The sequence below is a fragment of the Dioscorea cayenensis genome, chromosome 21 (assembly GCF_009730915.1).
Source record: "Dioscorea cayenensis subsp. rotundata cultivar TDr96_F1 chromosome 21, TDr96_F1_v2_PseudoChromosome.rev07_lg8_w22 25.fasta, whole genome shotgun sequence".
Classification (NCBI taxonomy): domain Eukaryota; kingdom Viridiplantae; phylum Streptophyta; class Magnoliopsida; order Dioscoreales; family Dioscoreaceae; genus Dioscorea; species Dioscorea cayenensis.
In genome coordinates, this window is record NC_052491.1 from 502,566 (window position 1) to 505,203 (window position 2,638).

Here is a 2,638-nt window from a genome sequence, read left to right on the forward strand (position 1 = left end):
TATGCTGCAGCAGTCCACACAATTCAGCGGTTTGGCCGATGAGGATCCAAATAGTCATATAGAGAGCTTTCTCGAGGTGTGTGACATGCTGAATATAAATGGGGTTACAGATGATGACATCAAATTGAAAGCCTTCCCATTTTCCTTGAAGGGGAAAACGAAGCAGTGGCTACACTCATTACCTAGAGCATCAATCACTACATGGGAGGAGATGGTAGAAGCTTTTCTAGCCCGTTATTTCCCTCCCAAAAAATCAGCAAAGCTTAGGAATGAGATCTCGTGCTTTGTTCAGTTGGAATTGGAGTCTCTATTCGAGACATGGGAAAGGTTCAAGGAGCTCCTGAGAAAGTGTCCACAACACGGATTCCTGGAGTGGATGATTGTTCAAACCTTCTACAATGGTTTGAACCCGAGTACAAGGCAACTCTTGGATGCGGCAGAAGGAGGTACCTTAAGTAGCAAAACCCCCGATGAGGCTCATCAATTAATATAGGAAATGGGGTTAAATAGTTACCAATGGAATTTTAGGGAGAAGAAAAAGGTGGCTGGTATCCATGAAATCGATGCGGTGACCTTATTGGCGGCGCAAGTAGAGAGTCTGAATAAGAAGCTAGATCTCATAGCTTCGAATAGAGTTGTGGCCGTGACCAATTGCACCGGTTGTGGTGGACGACATGCTCCCTCCGATTGCCCGATCTCTTTTGGTGATGTTTCTTCAGTGGAAAACGTTGACTTTGTAGGTAATGGCATGAGACCTCAAGGGAACCCATATAACAATACTTACAATTCAGGTTGGAAGAATCATCCTAACTTTTCATGGAGTAATAAAGGACCACAAAAGGCCATGGGGCCACCGGGTTTCCGACAACAACAACAAGCACCTCAAGTGGAAAACATAATTTCAGGCTTGGAAACACGAATGATGGATTTAGAGAAGCACTTAGCGAGATTTGTTCAATCTGCAAATACATGGTTTGAATCAGTCGAGGCTACACTTCGCAACCACACCGCTTCTTTGCACAACCTTGAAAATCAGGTAGGGCAAATTGCGAAGTCTCTTTCCGAAAGGCCACATGGAAGTTTACCAAGCAATACAGAAACCAACCCTAGAGAACATGTGAAGGCGATCACTTTGAGAAGTGGTCGTGAGGTTGAAGGGAGGCTTCTGAGTGAGAAGCCAAAAGAACACGCACCCAAGGTTGTAGAGGTTGAGGAGGGAGCAAAGAAAGAGAAAGAGGTGGCATCCCCACCTTTCAAGCCAAGAATCCCTTATCCCTCCAGATTGAAAAATGACCAAGGGGATGAACAATATAAGAAGTTCCTGAGTTTATTCAAGCAACTCCACATCAACATTCCTTTTGTAGAGGCATTAGTGCAAATGCCTAAGTATACGAAGTTCCTGAAAGACTTGTTGACTAACAAGAGGAAGTTGGAGGAGAGTGCTTCAGTGGTGCTAGATGCTTCATGCTTGGCGGTGTTGCGAAAGAACATGCCGAACAAGAAGAAAGACACGGGAAGCTTCATCATTCCGTGTAACATCGGCAACTTAGGTGAGGAAATGGCATTGGCAGATTTAGAGGCAAGTATCAATGTCATGCCATACACTTTTTTTCCAAAAGATAGGCTTGGGAGAGCCTAGGCCTACTCGGATGACTTTACAATTGACGGACCGAATGGTACGACATCCGAGAGGTATCATTGAAGACGTGCTTGTCAAGGTGGACAAGTACATTTTTCCGGTTGACTTCATAGTGCTAGATGTCGATGAGGATACGGATATACCCTTGATACTTGGGAGACCTTTCTTGCGGACTTCCAAAGCATTGATTGACATGGACGGTGGAGAGCTCACATTGAGAGTTGGAGATGACAAACTCACTTACTGCCTTGCTAAAGCCATGCGGCATTCTCTCGATTTTGATGACACTTTGTATTTCCTAGACACTACTGATGAGCTTGTTGATGAATACAATCAGGAAATGTTCAACCCGGATCCATATGAAGGTTTGTTCGACCAAGAGGAGAGTAATGAAGAAGTAATGATGCTTGGGTCAACTGAAGAAGTAACATCTACCCCGGGGATATTGAAGAAGGTGCTCCGGAAAATAAAAAGGGCTAGGACACAGGGGCGTGGACTCGCCCCTGTGGGTAACCTTCTGAACGATGCACATGTGTGGGTAATTTCCGCACGCCCGTTTGAAAATCTGCAGAGGAGTCTTCTCCATCCCGAGAAGACACAAGGCCGTGTGACCGCCCATGTGAGTTAGGCGTGTGAATGTGCACGCCCGTGCGGAATTTCTGCACGGCCGTGTATAATATTTTTCTCGAATATCCAGCGAGGCCACAGGGGCTTGCGTCTACCACTGTGAATCCTTCGTTTGAGGGCGAACGGGCATGGACGATGCCCGCACGCCCGTGTAGATCTCCAGGAGTTAAAAGACCGTCTGCTCTTCCATTACAACAGTCACACCTTTCTCCTCAAACAACCCTAAGCCACCCAAAGAGCATTTTTCCGACATTCTCGTCCCCTCCTACTGTCGTCCTCGAGTCGATTGATTGCACATTGTGTGGATTGTAAGGGTGTTTAGGTTCAGCTCATTGGTAGGCTTTAATTTCCTCTCTTCTTCGATTTCATTTG

At 45.9% G+C, this 2,638-nt stretch overlaps 1 non-coding gene across 1 annotated transcript; it reads right to left on the reverse strand.

The window, feature by feature from the left end:
• Positions 1-259: 259 nt before the first annotated feature.
• Positions 260-366, reverse strand: LOC120252620. The gene has a single exon (XR_005534077.1). It is a non-coding gene; the product is annotated as a small nucleolar RNA R71 (small nucleolar RNA).
• Between the last annotated feature and the right edge of the window lie 2,272 nt (positions 367-2,638).